The 18,949-nt window shown below is 52.8% G+C and overlaps 1 protein-coding gene across 4 annotated transcripts in view; it reads right to left on the minus strand.

Annotated features, from left to right (window-relative positions):
• The window catches only part of CD82 (CD82 molecule), a 50,391-nt gene extending 40,082 nt beyond the window's left edge, over positions 1–10,309 (minus strand). For all 4 annotated transcript variants that reach the window (XM_054725350.1, XM_054725349.1, XM_054725348.1 and 1 more), the window contains exon 1: positions 10,193–10,309. The gene's annotated coding sequence lies outside the window, so the exon portion shown is untranslated. The remainder of the gene's footprint in view (positions 1–10,192) is intronic.
• Positions 10,310–18,949: the final 8,640 nt, after the last annotated feature.

Genomic DNA, 18,949 nt, shown 5'->3' on the forward strand with positions numbered 1-18,949 from the left:
GATCACATTACTGAATGGCTAGCAGCGGGGGAAGGGAGGTAAAAAGTAGAGCAAGACCCAGGCTCGGAGACAGTGTAGGGGAACCTGCCTTCCCAGCCCCCTCACTTGGGGTCCCCTGGGGAAGCACAGTGTTCAAGGAAGGTACCCCTGCTCCTCCACTGGACCCGCGCAGAGTAAGCCCAGAGTTGGGGAGAGGAGGGGAGGGCGCAGGGAGGAGACAAGGCCAGGGGTCCTGTATCAGTGCTCCTGCTGGCTTTGAGGGCACATCCTTGGACACATCAGGTCCCCTGCCAGAGCCTCAGTTTTCCTTTCTGCAAAATAGGGATAGTGATCATCATCTTATCCTCCTGCCCACAAATATATACAGAGCGCACACTGGTGGAGGGTGATGAGGTGGGGGCAGGGGAAGGTGAGTTCCGGCCTCACATGAGGCTTTACCAAATAGGGCAAGGTTCCTGCTGTCAGCAGCACCAGGAGCTGAAACTCACCCCACTGCCCCCACGCGCCCCATTCCACTACTCCATCGGTTCTCAAAGTGTGGTGCCCAGACCAGCAGCAGCTCCTGGGAGCATGTTAGCGATGCACACTCTCAGGTTGCCTGCTGGCGCGCCCCCCCCCCCGGCCCCGCCCAAGACCAACCCAATCAGAAAACCTGAGGGTACAACCTGTGCTTTAACAAATGCTCCAGGAGACTGGCATCTGTCAGTTTGAGAGGCACTGCACCCCCATGATCCATGACCCACTCCTACTCCAGAGAAACTTCCTCCCACAGCCTCATCTCCCCATTCCCTGGCTCCCGGAAGGCTGCCGGGGAAGGAGTCACCATGGAGAGAGGTCATTAAACAGTAAAGAGAGCCCATAATTAGTTAATGATACCACTGGCTCTTGAAGAGGGGGTCAAAAGTCAGATTATAGTTGAGGCGAAAAAGCTCCCCCATATCTGTCTGTCTTTCACACACACACACACACACACACACACACACACACACACACACACGGCTAGAGCGTGTCTCCTTGTTTCTGTGGGCCTGCTAACTAGCAATGAGGGGCACTGTCTGTCTGTCCCTCCCCCCAGGGGGATGGAGCTAAATTTGGGGGTACATTCTGGTGGGTGTCAGGGAAAGGGCTTTTCCCTGAGAATCTGGCCCTCAGACCTTGAGTTTAAAAAGGTCTGAGGGCCAGACCTTTTTAAGGGCAGTTTCTAGTCACCTGACTAGAAAGCCACTTGGAGGAATTCACTCCACGGTTGTTGAGCACAGAGTGTATGTTTGGACTAGGTGATCGCTGTAGCAATGTGGACAGTAATAAAAAATGCAAACTGGCCTACATGTGCAACAGCAGGGGAGCACTAAACTGGGTCACAGTAGGTCCATGTGGCACAATGCTGTGGACAGAGAACCATGCCGTGGGAGAGGATTAAATAATGTGGAAAAATCCTCCCTTACAATGTTAACTGATATGCCACAGCACAGGAAGCAGTTCATGTGGTATGCTCCCAATCGTGTGTGTGTGTGTGTGTGTGTGTGTGTGTGTGTGTGTGTGTTCACACTACTTATCTCTGAACGGTTATTTCCTTCTTTGCATCTGTTCTTCACCCAGCAAATTTTTCCACAGAAACCATTTCTTCAATAATTAGAAAGTTATTCTTTAAGTGCCCATTTGGTTCCTATGGAGATGACTTTCTTTTTTTTTTAACAGAAACATCTCTTTTGTACATCAGATTCACTGGCCTAGGTTGGCCTTGATTACAAGAGAGACTTAGTCCTCTCAGAGAGTATCCCACATCCCATATGATCCCAACAAGAATGATCAGGATCAACGAGTGGAAGCGAAGGGAGGGTGGGTTTGCTTAAATCCTATACCATATTTTTAAAGAGTTAGATCTGTCCAGAGAGAAAAGGTAGTGAACTCTCCAAGCCTTGAGGCATGTAAGCAAAAACTGGATGTTTTCCATGGGATCAGACTTGGTAGGTGGGTTCACTCAATGAACCATAGAGCTACCCACAAAACCACAATCCTGTGAGTCTAGTCACAAGCACTCAACTTGGCCTTCAACTCTAAGCCAAGAGCACCCAGGTTGAGGCTGGGGCTCGCACATTCTGATCAAGGACCAAGCCGGCAGAGACCCAAGGCCCCCCGGACCCCCAGAGCTCCCAACAGCCTGGGGAATCTCCACTCCAGATCAGGGCCTCACTCTTTGCCATTTCCCCAAAGGAGTGGCAGGAACAGCCTTTTCTCATCATTATCAATCTCATTAACTTTGGGCTTGGAGGGAGGATGCATTCAGAGCTGTGTCCCGCACTAAGCGATTTACCCACACTAATTGTCTCATTTAATCCTCATGCAAGCCCACAAGAGAGGTACCACTATCATTCTCCATGGACCAAAGCTCTGAGAGACTGCAAAACCTGCCCCAAGGTGAGCAGATAGTGGGAGGAAGAGGTGGGCCATACCGAGGCCTGGCCAATGGCAAGTCCTCAGAAGCCAGGAAGAAGCCCAAGGTATAAGTACAACCCCAGCGGTTCCCTACGTGCAGCTTGCACCCCTCTGCCCCTTGTGGGGATTTCTGATATGCACAAAGTTTGATAAACATGATACCATGTTATACAGTCTCCTGGCAAAACAAAACAAAACAAAACAAAACAAAACAAAAAAAACAAAACAAAAATCCTCTGCTGGACCCTGCCATATCTGGAGCATTTGTTAAAGCCACTCCTTCCATTCCATGACAAGGTGTGGGACAGAGAAAAAGGGAACCTGAGAAGCTTTGGGGGGGAAAAAAAAAAGTAGACGACACATCCTTCCTGCCCCAGTTACATTTCTGCTGCATATTCAGAGAGGCCAGAGGTCAGGGAGGTCAGCTGCCTATATGACCAAGTGACCTAAGGCCTACCCACTCATTCCCTTGCCACAGAACCTCCTACAGACCAAGGCGCCTCACTCCCCATGAGTTTCTATTTCCTCTATTCAGGATGTCTCATCAGGTCCCATTGCAACAACATTCTAATATTCCATCTCCTAAGACAGTGAGTGGGAGAGTGATTTTTGCAACCGCAGTAGTAGAATTACTCTTTGTTATCATTATCAGCAGCGACAAATGAACACTTACCGAGTGCCCATTGCCTACCCAGCCTCGTTCAAAGTGCCTTCTATTTATGAGGGGGAGCACGTATTTTTTCCTTGACCAGGAACCTCTATGGGGAGAACACCTCTGGCCTCGCCCCGCCCCCTTCATGCCAGGACCAACAGTGGCTCATCTGATTGGTTCGTCTGGAAGGCACACTGGGCATGCTCAGTGGGCCCGCCTCCGGCAGAGCGGAGCTGCCTGCTGGAGCGTTCCAGCACCTGAGCTCCTCTCTGCTGCTGCCACCTGCTTCTGCAGCGAGGCTGGCACCTGTCCAGCGCCGCCTGGGACCGGACGGACGGGTAACCCTGCCAGTGCCAGGGAAGACGGCTAGCAAGCCCTCTGGGTCCCGGATCTACGGCCACGTTCTCCGGCTGGCCTTCTCAGTGATGACGCTGACGTTTGGCACTCCATCTTTGTCAACTGTTTTCCTTTTGCTTGCTTCCAAATTCCGGAGGAAAAAGGGGGTTCCTTCGAAAACCGCAGCACGTTTAAGCTCCTTTAACCCTCCTAGCACCTCCCTGAATTAAGTATTATTATTGCCCCCAGTTTTGACGTGAGGAAATTAAGTCTGTTGGTGTCAAGGACGGTTGAAAAGCTTGTTGAAAAGTTGTCTAAACACCAAGCAGCACTCGGGGCGTGTCCACCACAATGGAAACTGGTGAAACTCCCGTCCATATCAGACTCTTATCTCCCAGGATCTGAGGCCCGTGGCCAAGGCCACTCCTTCCATAGACATTCCCTCTGTCTTTTGCAGATTGACAAACTGATACTCATTTTGAAAAAAAAAATATGTTTTACTAACAACAAAAAGCTCAATGTGAGCCCAAGTTCATATAAGACATTTTTGTTTAACTATGTATAATAAGATTTTTGATAGCTTTATTGTGTCTTCTTTCTTAAGCATAAAAATAATATGGGCTCACTACAGAAGATTCAGAAAATAGGGGAAAGTAAAAAAAAAAAAAAGGTCTGATCTATATAATCTCACAGTTATGTGCATATTTAAGTGGATTCATCTACTTGTGGAGTACAGTCGTGGGGGTTGGGACAGCTCTGCCATTCTGTGCCTGTGGTGTCTCCACGGTAGTGCCAGGACCTGCCCACCTACAGAATGACTGCAGAATGGGCCAAGCACCCAGAAGTCCCTTCGAGAATAAAACCCTGCAGATGGCCACTGTGACATCACATGGGCCTCGCTTACAAACACCAAGTGCAGCATAATCGTTATAATTTTGTATCCCAAGAAGGGCTGTAACTTGTCCAAGGTCACATGGCAAGTGAAGGAAGAGCTGGGATGAGAACCCAGGTCTCCTGATCTCCAGACGCAAGCTATTCACCAAGTGTTTCTGCCCCCCAGAGACTTAAATCCTGCTTCCTATTAATAATAGCCAGCCTACCAAAACCAGCTTGTACCCATATAGCACTTACTCTGTGCCAGGCACACTTCATAAATGATTCACGTACATGAATTCACACCGTTCTCAAGCAGCGCTCTGAGGCCAGTATATTACCATCTCCATTCTAGATGCCGAGACTGATGCACAGAAAGGTTAAAACATGTGCCGAAAGTCACACCCCTATTTAGCAGAGGTGGGGATCATTTATAGGCCGCTTGGTTCCAGAGTCCGTGACATTGCCATGGTTCCTTCCCCACTCTCCTGGGCCAAGGCCAGCTGGACCCCAGGCCAGATCTGAAGCCAGACTTCCTCCAGCCCGGCCTCCAGCACTCCGTCTACTTCTCTGCATTGGCTCTGTGAGCCCAGGTCTAGATCCTCAACAACTTCCACCCCGGATCACCCTTCACACAGGAGGGAAAGCCAGGGGTGGTGCCCAAAGAAGGGGCAGGAGCCCCCACTACCGGGAAAGAAGACAGGGGGAGAGTGGAGGTGCTTCCCAGAGCGTCCCACTTGGTGGTCTGGAGGGATAATATCAGGGGTGGACTTCTTGGAGGAATGGGCCTCCCATTCCCCCAACCCTGAGCCCGTGCCCTCACAGGGCAGTAGCGCCTTCCGCAAATGACTGCTGAGTTGAAGGTGCCTTCTCTGGCTGAGTCAGGGTTCACTAAGGACCAGAGTGACCCCTCAACAGGCTGAGGCTGGAGGAAGTCTGGTTGTTCCCCTCTCAGGAGGCCAAAGGCCAGGCCTCACAAGGGAAACGGAAATGCCAACTGAGCAATCCCAGGCCAGCAGACCATTCCCGCCTCCCTGGACCCAGGTTCCAGGAACGGAGAGGGCAGGCCTGAAGGGCAAGGCAGGGGCACTCAGACCCTGCTTCCAGGCTTCGCCTTTGCCAAGGACGCGCCAAGGATCTGGCACCGAGCTGGGTCCTGCTGGGCTGCCCCAAGGAGAATCACTTATTCATCCAACCATCATTTCCCGACTGCCTGCTGTGTGCCAGGCCTTGAGCCAGAAGTCAAGGATACAGAGACGGGCAGGGCAGTCCCGGCCTGGGGGCTTCACTCAGTATGCCAAAACACAGCAGCAAAGCGCAGAGTACTGGGTGTACATAGCACAGAGTACTGGGTGTACATAGCACAGAGGAAGTGGGTTGGGGAAAGTCGGCCACTGACGTTCAGACCTACTTCCCCTCAGGAAGCGTAGAGTCATGTTGGGGAGGCCCAGACACCACCAGGCAGCACCACATAGCCAGGCAGTACCACACAGCGGGACATGACTAGTGCCGTGTGGCACAGACACGTGTTGGAGAGCACAGAGGGCCCGTGCCATAGGTGGGTGCTCCAGGCGATGATCCTGGAGACTCCAGAAGCAGCCTGGCCCGAGCTTTGAAAGACGGGCCAGGGGCAGGAAAGAACAACAGCTCTCCCTGATGGAGTTCTCGCTGAGTGCTAGGTATAAAGCTGCTAAGCTTCATGGACACGTTTTTGTTTTGTTTTTTCTCGTGTTCCCCTGTGAGGGAGTTACCATTATTATCCCCAATTCTCAGACTCAGAAACTGAGGCTCAGACAGAGTCACATAGCAAGGAACGAGCAGGGTCACGATTGTGGCTCCAAGTCCAATTCTTCACCACCAGGCTACCCCATGAACCTACGCGGCAGCCAGGCGGGAGGTAGGTGAGGGTGCTTCCAGTGGAGGAATAAGCAACGGTGAGGAGCGGGGACTGATTATTGTACGTCTGAAAGGAGCCACCCACTTCCACTCTGTATTGAGAACCTGTGCTGTGCACGTGTGCGTCTGTACCCTATTTTACAAAGGACAGATCCTGGCTATAGAACCCCCTGGGAGCCAAGTAGAGAACAGGCCATTAGCAGAGCAGAAGGGAAGCCTAGAGAGGAGAAGGTACTTATAGGTCACACAGCCTGTAAACTGAGGACTTGGAATGAACTTCATGACCCAGAGCACAGGCCTCTTCCCGCCCCTCAGCTGCTTCTCCATGTCAGCACAGAGTGAATCAGCTGCGGACAGGAAAACCACGGTGCAGGGGGAACCCCAGGGGTGAGGCAGGAACCAGCCAGAAACCCAGACACCAACTGGGTCTGTGGCTGGCCTCCTCCTCACAGGCAGCATCGGGTAGAAGGGAAGAGGGAAGCGACACGTCCCATACACTTATGTTTACCTCTGGGCTTCCCTCCTGGCTCCTTGGATTGAGGCTTGGAGGAGGGGAAGTGGTGGGCAGGGCAGTTCCTACAGAGATGAAACCAGCCCTTCACCCCTGACCCCTGCCTTGTTCCAAGAAGGGGCCCAGGCTCTTCGCTCCCTCCTGCCTCCCCCAGAGTCAACTCCTGAGGGTTTGATGCACTTGATGACATCATAACCGCCCCCTCTGACCTTCCCCCCGGGGGTGGAGGGAGTGGGTAGAACCGTTTGGAGCAGGGGGTCAAGGCCAAGCCAAAACCAGGGGGTGCCAGCTGACCCCAGAAGCTCCAAATCCAAAGGAGCGCTCAAGGCTGGGGTCTGCTTGGCTCCGTGCCAGGAGGGCCTGTCCGGTCCTCAGGGAAAACGGGTTGGGCCCAGGGTTGGGGGTGGAGGGTAAATGGGGTGGAGAAGCTTCCATTCCGTGGCTTAAAAGTCTGAGGCCTCAAGAGAGAGGGGACTGCCTCACATGGCCGAAACTTCTGAGGGGCCTGGAGGAACCCAAATCCACCCCCCCACACACAGGAAACTGGTGCCCCCACTGGCTAACCTCTGGTCCGGGCCCTCCCTGGGCTAGGGCTATGAGGGGGAGAGCCTCAGGCATTTCTCCCCGTCTACCCTGACTGCTGACGGGCTGAAGCTCTGCCACTTGGCCCAGGTGCCTCCCATCATGGCACACACGGGGCCTCCTTGGGTGGCTCCTCCCTATCACTCTGTAGCACCCATCACCCTCCCAGCACCTCCCCCGCCCACCCCGTCCAGCACCTTCTGAGCCCCTGCTATGCACCGTGGTCTAGCCTGGGCGGAGAACAGAAAGAAGCACAGGGACACTCTCACTTCTCCCATGTCACCCGGGTCCCTCCCACTCCTCTGATGGTGCCTCTTCTAACCCCCAGCTGCAGATAACCCCACACCTCCCCAGACCCCTCCTTCCCCGTCACCACAGCCATCAGTTCGTTATCCCTTAACCGCTGGGTCACCCGCTCCAGCACGTCTGGCAGCCCGCCTTTCCTGAAGTGCCACTCTGACGGTGTCACTCCCGTGCTCACAAGCCTCCAGTGGCTCCCACTTTCTACAAACCCAATCCAAATGTCTCACCTTGGCATTCAAGGCTCTCCACGAGCTGACCCAACCTACCGTTCCCCCTTCACATCCCTGTACAGTCCCAACTCTTCAGCTGGACTGATCAGCCCAGAAGTTTCTTTAAATCTTCCTGAACACTCTGACCTCCGTGCCTCTGACTAGACATTTTCCGCTGCCCCAAACACTGTCTTCCTTGTGGCTGCTGAACCTCCCCTCCTCCCCCGCCCAATCCGTCAGGCCCACCCAAACTCCACCTCTTCCATGGAGCTTTCCTAACGATCCCTCTAGACCTTTTTTCATTTATCTCCTGCTGAAGCCCTGGGATCCTTGTCTAAGTTCCTCCCCAGACTGTAAGCACCTGAGGATGGGATCAGTGTGTCACCGTTGGTCATTCATCATGTGGGGAAGAGAGTGGTGCATACAACTTTCCAGGCGATGCTTACTAAGCATCTCCCCCCACAGGCACCACCTACTGACCTCTCCCTCCCCACCAACCAAACTCCAATCTTATGTCCAATGCTTGGAGAGGGGAGTCTGGAGCCCCAAGTTGATTCAAGCTCAATCTGGACTTGGGAGCCCAGGTAGAAAGTCCTGCTCAAGTCTCACCAACGCTAAGAAGTGCCCTCATTTCCTGCTTTCTCCAGTGTCTCACCTCTAAGCACCACATCTACTCCATACTTTCTCTTTCCCTCTCTCTCTCTCTCTCTCTCTCTCCTCCATGTGATGCAGCCTTCAATCAGACTCTGTCCCATTGTATTTCCCAGCTGGTTCTAAAGTGTAGGACTCATCTCCCCAGGAGATGCTGGCAGCCGGTGCCCATCTCTGATCAGACAGATAACAGGTGCCCACACTGGCCCATACCTCCGCCCAAGCCCAGTGTGCAGTAGAAGAGCTGGATTCCAGCCACCAGAGCAGTACAGACCCATGAAATCTCATCTGGCCTGGAGCCCTGGATCCGAGTTACCCTCTCCCGAAGGACCGTGGTGGGGATGGGGAGTCCTCACTGTCAGCAGCTCAAAGTGAGGGCAGAGATCAGGTGGGGCTAGTTCACCTCCGAAACAACACCTCCTAGATAGTAGGTGTTCAGAACACATTTCTGTGCTTATTTAACTGGACACCCAACCAACCTCAAGCAATATTACAGAAAACTCAGCCGCTCTTTGGTTCAGATGACAATCTGAACCTCAATCCTGAAATGGACAACGTGATGTGGTGACAGGTGGCAATTTCTGGCTCACACAGGGTCAGAAGGGGATGCAGCCAGTCTCTGACCCTCCAAATCCTAGCTCATTCCCAGGCAGGAAGCCAGTCCACCACCTGCCCATCCACATCAGAGCAGCTGATGGCATGTAGCGTGGCCTCACCGAGAGCCTGGCGCCTTGCTAAGCACTGTTTTCACATTATTCCATTAAGTCCTCGCTACTAACATTGGGTACTGTCATCACCCCCATTTTACAGATGAGGAAACCGAAGCTCACAGGGAAGAGCAATCCAGGTCAGTTTGGTCCCAAAGCCCAAGCCCCTGACCACTGACTTAGGCTGCCCAACTACCACGGCCCTGGCACAGGGGACCCGCAACCACCAAGGACAGAAACCTCCAGAACCAGGAACTAACCTAACCCTGGGCATGCAGCAAGAACCCCAGGCCCTGGGGCTTAATCTGGATCCAAAGTGTGGCCGGGTTTCCCCTTATCTTTCCCATTCACCGGATGAGAACTTGTCCCCTGCTTTTTGCCCTGGGCCCCCCCAGGCCAACTCACCTGGGAAATAAGCCCTTGGAGGTGGACAAAAACCCCCTTGAGTTTCTGGCCCAAAGTCATACTGGGCTCTCATAATGGGGCGGGGGGTGGGGGGGTGGGGGGGAGACTGAAAGCGCCCTGACTTGGGCTCCACTCCCTCTGGGCTTGTGGGTTCAAGCCCCATCTGAGTAACTAGTGTGGCCTCTGAAGCAATTCGCTTCACGCTCCCAAAGACGTTGCTTTGCTCAGTGCCGCTCGGCAGGCAGAAAACTGCGGTCTGAGCAACGCGATTTGAATGTCTGCGGCTGAACTGCACTTGGCTCTCACCTGCCAGCCCTCACCTTCCGGGGTTTTAGTGAGAAAGGGCAACGGGACCATGAAGTTCAGCTGGTTCAACCTCCTTTTCCTGGAACCCGAGAGGTCTAGAGCCCAGGGGAGGCATGTGCCGAAGGACACACAGCTGGTGCATGGCGGAGCTGGAGAACTGGGGTTCAGGACTCCGGAACTTCAGCTTCTTCTCACCCACCAGCTGCCTTCGTGGCCCGACCTGTCACTTGTTCCGAGAAAGCTGCCCAAGCGCGCTCTGGAAGGGGCGGCGAAAAACTAACTTTGCTACCGGCCAGCACCCCCGGACCCCCTTGCCCCTTCTCACCTGCTGGTTCTGCTTTCTGTTCGGCGCAGCAAGCCTGGAGTCGCGCGATCGCAACCCTGTCAGCGTCCGACTGTGCAGAGGACTCACCCACTCCCCGCGGTCCTCGGAGAAAGCAGAAGCCTCGGCCAAGCCCCGCCCCCGCCGAGGACACGCCCCGGACACGCCCCCTGCCTTCCAGACGCCAGTTCGCCGGCCCCGCCCCCGGGCGCTGCTGGGTTGTAGCCGGGCTGCGAGCCAGATCAGGCTCCGCCCACCATGTCCTCCCCGACTCCGAACCGGCCAGCTCCGCCCTGGACCCTGCTGGGGGCGGGGCCCCGCCCCTTGCCCCGCCCCTTGCCCCGCCCCTCTGCGGCCGCCCAACCTATACCGCCAAGCCCCGCCCCCAGCACGCAGAGGCTGAGGTCCGCCCCCGGGCCCGCCCCCGCAGCTCCGTCCTCCGTGCCCCTCCAGCTTCCAGGCCCGCCGGGATGAAGCCTGACTCCCCGCCTGGCGGGGCTCCGCGCTCGAGCCCTGCAGGGTGGGAAGCCCCACTCACAGAGCTACCTAAGGGCCTGTCCCTCCTCGGCCTTCCCAGTCTCACCCTGGCCCCCGCCCGCTAGGACGAGGCCCCGCCCCTCCCTTCCGCAGCGCCTACCAAATTCTGTCCTGCCCTGCCAACCCAAACCCGGCGGGCGGGCGAGCCTCCGGCCCCCACGCTGGCCTCCCAGGGCGGGTGTATCCGGGTGTGACCGGTGAACGGTGTGGGAGCGGTTTGCGTTCCAAGTCCGAACCTCTATCTGGAGGCGGCTTGGGGCCCAAGCACTTTTTGAAAATACTAACAGCTACCACTGACAACTCCCGCCAGGGGCCGGGCTCTATGCCAAGCGCTGTAAAAACTACTGGCTCTTGAATTTGCACAACTCTATGCCGATATTGCGCCCATTTTACCCAAGAGCAACCTGAAGCCGAGGGAAGAGAAGTCGTGGAGGTGTGAGAGGGATCCGGCCCCAAGCCCTGAATCATAAGCTTGATGCTGCCCCAGCTTGCCTGGACTGGCTGGCCCCTGGGGAAGTGGCCTGGCCCAGCCAGATGTTGGGGCAATGCCCAACAGGCTGACTGAGGTGAGGGAGGAGGCGTGGGTTGATGAGGGGGGCGGGGGGATGGCAGGAGGGGTTGTCCACCAGAGCCCTCAGAAGGTGACTTTCTCCCTTGAGAAGAAATGGCCCAGAATTAAGATGGGCTGCAAAAGATCTCCAGATGGCTGTGGTGCCCCCACCTGCAATCCAGCCCTCTGCATTCTCAGACCCCAGGGACCAGCCTCAGGAAGGTTCCCCCCCCCCCCCCCCGCCCCCGGCAGGTTACTGACCAGGGCCATTTACTTGCGCAGTTGACAAAGCTCTTTCATTCCCATTATCTCATTGGAATCTCCTGTGGACGTCATTCTGCATGGGTGGAGGAGGAAACTGGATCTCAGCCAGCATGGTCCTTCCCAAAGAATGGTCCTTGCCTTGCACCGCAGCAGCACCTGGGAACTTGCTAGGTATGTGTGTTTTGGGGCCCCATCCCAGCCCTACTGAATGAGAAATTCTGGCGGAGGAGCCTCGCAATTTGTTTTAACAAGGTCTCGAGGAGATTTTGAATCCCGCTCAAGTTTGAGAAGAAGTTAGGGTGGTCGGACAATACAGACCAGAAAGCCTCCTGGGAACCTTGTAGCCAAGGCAGGTCCAAACCTGTAGAGAATTTTTCTGAGTTGATATGAGCCAAAACTGACGACAATTTGGGGAAGCAAGTTCTTAAATGCTTCAGAGGACAGGTTAGCAGTTTCCATTATGCACTTGAAATTACGTGGGAAGTAAGAAAGGTTACAGGAAGGTGAGATGAGAGCAAGGTGGGGATTGGATTACAGGGTAGTTAACAAGATTATGTGCCCTCTTGAAGATGGTTGTGATTATTTCAAAGATGTGTATATTTAGAAGCACAAGAACATTGGACAGAGCTTGCTTAAGGCAAAAATAAACCTTTTACTAAAAAAAGTTATATGCCTGGCAGGTGACTACCCACCATGACCTGCCAGTTAGGAATTTATGATCAGATCACCCTGTGAGGTTACTTTCTGTAGAGTCCCTTTTCATCCACAGTACTTCACTTTTCTGTGATAAGCCCTTAAAGGGGTAATCATACCAATGTTGAGAGTGTCTGTTGAGGATCAACTCCGATAGTGTTCATGAAGCGTTAGCCCACACTTGGACACTGTACATGCCCAACAAATGTTCTTTTCCCAGTAAAAAGTCTTCTTCATAGAATCTCCATACCAAATTGTTCTTCCCACGGAGGGACACCATCTACCCTGCCAGAGGCCAAGAGCCTGACCCGCTCCCAGATGATGTCGATGCTCCTGGTTCAGGGACAGACTGCGAGAACCACTGTGCTGTTCTGTCTTGGGCTGGGTTCACAGCCAACCCATGCAAAATGGGCATAAAATGCCCTCCTCTTTTACTGTGCTCATGTCCCCGCCCCTCAAACTGGGTGTGTCGGTGATGGTGATTGGCCGTTGGCAAAACAGCTGGATCCCATTGGCCCCTCCCTCCTCCATACAGACATCTGATCACATTAGTCCCAGCTGCTACCCATTCCTGCTTCTGTCACTCCAGATTAGAGATGGGAGCAGCTGTGGCAACATGAAGGGCAGTCTACAGGCAGCTTCTGGAATTTCTGCCATACTCCTGCCACCCGCCCCCACTGGGGCACTGGTCCCATTCCCTACCATGAACTACCCTAACATGTTAATAGTGCAAATTAAGGCCCACATACCTTACATATAAACCTTTAACAGACTGGAAAATAAAACATGTTTATTATCCTGTCTTGAGAAATATTCTTTACTAGAGGCCTGGTGCATGGATTCATGCACCGGTGGGGTCCCTCTGCCTGGCCTGTGGGGATCAGGCTGAAACCAGCTCTCCAACATCCCCTGAAGGGTCCCAGATTTTGAGAGGGTGCAGGCCAGGCTGAGGGACCCCACCAATGCACGATCAGGGCCGGGGAGGGATGGCAGGAGGGCCCATCTCACCCAGTCCCAATCAGCCGGACCCCAGCAGCAAGCTAACTTACCCATTGGAGCATCTGCCCCCTGGTGGTCAGTGTGCATCATAGTGACTGGCCGAATGAATGGTCAGACACTTAGCATATTAGGCTTTTATTATATAGGATAATGACCAAGAAGGCCATGTTCAAATTTAGAATTCTTGGACTCTTGGAATTCTCTGCAGGAACTGACAGTGTGAGATGGGTTGGTCAGTCCTAAACCCAGCTCTCAACCCACCCACCTTGATTCTCCTCCATGTCTGTCCTATGTTACAAGTAGCCTAGGACCCAAGCATATAAACATCCCAGCCCATGTGGCCAAACTGTCCACCTGTCTTGCCTATAGTTTGTACTTGGTCAACTTTCTCGGGGTGCACACAGGGCCACATTGTACCCTCAGAAGGATGATCCTGGGGAAAGTGCTTGTGTAAGCCCTAAGACTGGTGTTGGGTCCTCTAGGCAGAGATTTCCAGGGTTTTATATACCTAAAGCATGATTGAGGAGAGGGATGGGGTGGGGTGCAGACTCTGAGTGGACACAGGTCTATGGGTGGCACTGCCATTTGTCCTTGTCTCCCCAGCACCTAGCACAATGCTCTCACACATTGGAAGCTTAAGGGACAGTCACTGAGTAGATGTGTGAGTTCTTTACTGACATCCAATCGGGCTGGTTGTCCCAGCATTTCCTCTTTCCAGCAGCAGTCATGCTTTGTCATGGCTCACCTGGGCATTTTTTGCCGGCAGAGAGCAGAGCCCCCTCTAGTGAGAGACTACTGGCATCGCTTGTGAAATTCTCCAGTCCATCCAGGAGTGAAGCTGGGAGTCCTGGAGGTGGGGAAAGGGGCAAGAAGAACCACACTAAAAGCCTTGAGAGAAGATATCAAATGGCCAACTTGGAGGCAGAGGAGATGGTAGGATGGCAAGACCTCAGAAGGATATGTCCATGGAGTTCCCAGCTTCTCAGAGAATTCCCCACACCAAGTGTGGCGCAGGAGCTGCGGAGCAGGGGACCTGAGGTTCTTGTGGGCAAGAACATGGCTGTCAGGGTCTCATGGCGTCCGCAGGGAGGGAGGAAGGAAGGCAGGAAGAGTGCTGCATCTGTTTCCTATTGCTCGGTAACAAACTACCCAATCGTTTAGCCCATAAATCTGCAATTTAGGGTGATTCGGTGGGAAGGGCTTATCTCTGCTCTGTGCAATGTCAGCTGGTGCAGCCGGAGCTTGAGAATCCATTTCTAAGATGGCTAGCAAGTTGGTGCCGAGCCAGAGCTGGGGACCAAGGCCTCAGTTCCTCTCCGTGAGGCCTCTCTGCATGCGACGTGGGCTTCCTCATTGCAAGACAGCTGGGTTTCAAGAGCAAGCAGAGAACAAGGTAGAAGCTCATAGCCTTTTCTGACCTAGACTTTAATCATGTAGCATTGCTTCTTTCACATTCTGTTCGTGGAGGCAGTCACCGAGGCCCACCCAGTTCAAGGGGAGAGGACATACTCCCTCTCTGGATGGGGGGGTGATGTGGCAAAGTTTAAGAGGACCTTGTAGGATGGACGCTATTGTTGCACCTTTTCTTGCTGGCCGGGGCCTCAGTCAAGAAAATACACCCTCTCCCAAGTAGGTTGTTAGCAGGACTGGAGTAGAAATTCCTCTGATGGGAACCGAGAGTCCAAAGTAAGCTGATTCCACTTCTGGGGATTTATCCGAAGGAACTCAAAACACTAATTCAAAAGAATGGTATGCACCACTCTGTTCATTGCAGCATTATTTACAATAGCCAAGATGTGGAAGGAGCCCCAGGGTCCACTGATGGGTGAGTGGATAGAAAAGGCTGTGGTACATATGAATGAAGCTGATTTAAAGAAGGGAAGTAGGCAATATTTCTCACATAACCATTCGTGCATGAATGCCTGAGTCCCACGGCAGACAACGAGTCTTCAGTACTTGGGTTACTTAGGATCTTCCTTCTTCAGAGTCCTTCCTCGGAGTAGAGTTAGCACCTTCTTCCCCTCATCCTGCACTGTTTCCTTAAAAGTTATAAGTTTATTTATTTATTTAAAGTTATCAATTTAAATAGCACTCATTTGGTCCTTATAACAAGGACCCTATGAGGTGGTGAATTTCCCAGATGTGGAAATAGAGGCACCGAGATGGTACGCAACTTGCCCAAGGTCACAAATAGTAAGTGATGGAGGGAAGAGAAATGAAAGTTGATGGCCAACCCAGTTTTGTTGCAGAAACCGAGCCCCAGGAGAAAGGCCCGAGCTGGGCAGGACACGGGTACCCAGATTCTGAGCACCCCACAGTGAGCCACATGGTCCATCCCCAAAGGCTCTCATTGATCAACGAGCCCCCTACGCCACCCCCTCCCTTAGGGCCTAGAAGGGACCCTGCTCCTTCAGGGGAGGAAAAAAGAATGTTGGCCCCCAGGGCAAAAGTCTGCCCCACATTTTGTCCTCTTGCTGAGTCTCTGGCCAGGAAGTGGTTAATAGCAGTTCCTCAAGCTTGAGTCTGTTTCTAAGGAGTCTTTTTCTGCATTGGAACGGGCTCAGCAGGACCATGACTTTTACTGTCTTCTCCCAAGGACTGAAGGAGGATCTGAACTCTGAACCCATTATAGCTGGGTTGCAGCTGGGATGTGACCCAAGTTCACACCAGAGAGACTGAGCCATTGATTCCTTCAGTCTCAGTCACTGAAGGAAGATCATCATTCCCACCTGGCCCTGCTACATCTGAAGGTCCAGGGGTTAATCCCACCCACCCTGGCCTCAGGGGGCTTTTGGTGCAGTGGGGACGCTGACCCATAAGCCTGTGCAGTGTTGCCCTGCCATGTCACAATAGCAGTAGTGATGACAACAATAACAATAGGAGTTACCATTTTTTAAAAAATATATTTTATTGATTTTTTTACAGAGAGGAAGGGAGAGGGATAGAGAGTCAGAAACACCGATGAGAGAGTAACATCGATCAGCTTTCTCCTGCACATCCCTGGAACCAAGGTACATGCCCTTGACCGGAATCGAACCTGGGACCTTTCAGTCTGCAGGCCGACGCTCTATCCACTGAGCCAAACTGGCCAGGGCAGGAGTTATCATTTTTAAAATAAGCTGTTCCCATGCACCAGATGTTTTAAAAATGTCTTTGTGTATTTTTAACTATCTGGATAATTAGCATTTTGTTGCGCTTTACATATTAAGAAGCTTTTAAAAACAACAACTGTGGCACTAGGGTAATATTTGAAACTATTAAATGATGTCTCCCCATCCATAATTTCTGGTAATACCTGTTGTTTTCCACTTTTGGATATCAGCTTAACTCTAGCAGGGGTTGGACACCCCGAACAGTGATGATCCCACACCCCAATATATGTTAGTTTATTTACTTATAATTGAGATGTGCTAGAATGTTCCAACTTGCTAGCCATTTTGCATATTCTGAACCATACATAAAAACAAAATGGAAAGAGACAAATTTTTAAAAATTACTTAAAATATTCAATATATTTTAAAAATAAAGAAATTCTATTATTTTCTCATTGACCTACCATGACTCTCATTCCCACAGGGAAGAATTGTTGGGACAGAAAGCAGAGATGCCTCCTCTGGACCCACCTTTCTCATGTCTCAAAATACTCCTCAGTCCCTGAGATGGACGGGGAGATGCAGCAGGAAGGGGATTAGGCGCCCTAGCCAGTTTGGCTCAGTGGATAGAGGGTCGGCCTGCGGACTCCCAAGTTCAATTCCGGTCAGTTCAATCCCAAGGTACAGGCTTCTTCCCAGCCCGGGTCCTGGTCAGGGCTCGTGCAGGAGGCAACCAATCGATGTGTTTCTCTCACATCGATGTTTCTCTCTGTCTTTCCCTCTCCCTTCCACTTTCCCTAAAATCAATGTAAAAATAGATTTGGGTGAGGATTAACAACAACAAAAATAAAAGAAGAAAACAACAAAAAAGAAAAAGAAAGAAGGGGGACCAGGCATGGGAGCCCTCGCACCTGCCACTGGGTGTAGCTGCACAAAACCAGGCTGAAATCCTTCCCTAATTAGGCCAGGGCTATCGAGTGCACGCCTGTGGCCCAACACACGTGGTGTGGGCATTCTCCCCACTGGACAGGTGAGAACTCAGAGAACTGAGTTGAAAAGTTTTGAATTTGTCACCAGCGTTTCAAAATTGGGAAATTTCAAATGAACATTGAGATGTAGAACTTATTTTGAAAAACAGACAAATCCAGACAGCCTGATGTGTATTCTCACGGAGCAGCAGCTGGCTGGAGCTGGGTGTGGGTGCCCCCTTCAGTCGTAATATACACCCTCCAGCTGGCCACAGTCCCCAACACTCCCTGGTGCCCACCCAACCTGCTTTTCTCATTTTGGTGACCTGCCTGGTCCCTGCAGGCAATGAGTTTGCAGTCCTGGTGTCAGCAGATGCTGGTTGAATTGGCGAGCTTTCTAAGTAGGGGCAATGCCAAACAGACCTTTGCAGGAAAACAGGGACCCCACATTCTTTTGGTTCCTACTCTCCACCACGCTCCCCTGGAAAGCTGCAGTGTTAGCACAGCCTTCTTCTGAGAGATGGTTTAGGCTCAAGTCCTTGCTGGGCTAACTTCCTGGTCATGTGACCTTAGTCACCTCTATGGGTCTGTTTCCCCACCTGTAAGCTGCAGGCAATGCACACACAACATTTGCTACGTTAGGGCTCTAAGACAGACCAGTTTGTTGTCTCCAAGTCATTACTTTCACCAACAGAAATAAAGTGGAAAAAAGAAATGTAACTTGCCATACTCTTCTCTTCAAAGTGGGTATTTATCGCCCTCTGGTGTCCACAGCACTCAGTGCAGCCAATCAAGAGAAGCCTAGAGAGACTAGGAGAGAAGGAAGGCTGGAGGGAGGGGGAAGGTCCCCACCCGGTTCTGGTAGCAGGAGGGCCAGGCGAAGATAGACATGAAATTAGGTCTCCTTAGCAGGTTCCAACTGCAGATTCCCCACCCAAGGAAACTCAGGGTATGGGATTTACAAGCCAATGCTAGCCAGCCGACAGTCCCCCTGGGTGTCTGGAGGCCTCAAGGACCCAATGACTCTTATTTAACAACTAGAAGCCCGGTGCACGAAATTCGTGCACGGAGGGGGGTTGTCCCTCAGTCCAGCCTGTACCCTCTCCAATCTGGGACCCCTGGAGGGATGTCCGACTGCCCGTTTAGGCCCGGTCAGGCCTAAACGGACAGTCGGACATCCCTCTCACAATCCAGGACTGCTGGCTCCCAACTGCTTGCCTGCCTGCCTTCCTGATTGCCCCTAACCACTTCTGCCTGCCAGCCTGATCACCCCCTAACCACTCCGCTGACAGCCTGGTTGATGCTTAACAGCTCCCCTGGCAGCCAGTTTGCCCCCAACTTCCCTCCTCTGCCGGCCTGGTCACCCCTAACTGCCCTCTCCTGCAGGGTTGATCACCTCCAACTGCCCTCCCTTGCAAGCCTGATCCCTCTCAACTGCCCTCCCTTGCAGGCCGGGTGCCTCCCAACTGCCCTCTCCTGCTGGCCATCTTGTAGTGGCCATCTTGTGTCCACATGGGGGCAGGATCTTTGACCACATGGGGGCAGACATATTGTGTGTTGGAGTGATGGTCAATCTGCATATTACTCTTTTATTAGATAGGATAGAGGCCTGGTGCAGGAGTGGGGGCCAGCTGGTTTGCCCTGAAGGGTGTCCCGA

The sequence above is a fragment of the Eptesicus fuscus genome, chromosome 13, assembly GCF_027574615.1.
Source record: "Eptesicus fuscus isolate TK198812 chromosome 13, DD_ASM_mEF_20220401, whole genome shotgun sequence".
Lineage (NCBI taxonomy): Eukaryota > Metazoa > Chordata > Mammalia > Chiroptera > Vespertilionidae > Eptesicus > Eptesicus fuscus.